Genomic DNA, 841 nt, shown 5'->3' with positions numbered 1-841 from the left:
ATAGAGGTGGAATTTAAGGAAAGGTATTAAGCAGGCTGTGTTTTAGCTAATGGGCAAGTAATAAATTGTATCATTTCTCTTGAATGTATCATAGATAAGCTGCTATATAACGATTGCCACTTCAGATAGCTGTGAAATTAGGTGATTAACTAGTTGTTACTTAACCTTCTAATTTCTGTATAAGTCTAATTACATGAAATAGAAGTTGGGGTTTTGATTTTTTACTTTGCTTTTCTGTTTGGAGTGTCATTGTAACTACTGAATTATAAATGATGGAAAATAATTGCATATGTTAAAAAAATAAATTGTGTTATAATAAAAAAAATAAAATTCACTTAATGTTTGGGTTATAGTGAAAGTCAAAGTTAACAAATATATTTTGAACACTACAAGTCATATATCTTATAAAGAACTTGTATCTAGAACATAAAAAGAACCCTCACTCTCAACAATAAGGGAGCAAACAACCCAAATAACAAATAGGCAAAAGACTTAAACACTTCAACCAAAAAGATATCCAGACAGTAAATAAATATATGAAATGATTCTCAAGACCATTAGGGAAATGTAAATTTAAACCACAATGTACTGCGACACACCTATTAGAGTGGCTAAAATTAAAAAGGCTTGCGGCACCTGAGTGGCTCAGTTAGTGGAGCATCTGGCTTTGGCTCAGGCATTATTCTTTCACAGTTTTTAGGCCAGAAGTCCAAAGTCAAGGTATTGGCAAGGTTGGTTGTTTCTTGAGTATGAGGGAACATCGTTTCCATGTCTCTTTCCTAGCCTCTGGTGGTTACTGGCAATCCTTGACATACTTGGCTTGTAGCTGCATCACCGCAAA

This window comes from Suricata suricatta, chromosome 3 (genome assembly GCF_006229205.1).
Source record: "Suricata suricatta isolate VVHF042 chromosome 3, meerkat_22Aug2017_6uvM2_HiC, whole genome shotgun sequence".
NCBI lineage: Eukaryota > Metazoa > Chordata > Mammalia > Carnivora > Herpestidae > Suricata > Suricata suricatta.
The sequence above is the reverse complement of the archived record's forward strand: the minus strand, read 5'-3'. Positions refer to the sequence as shown.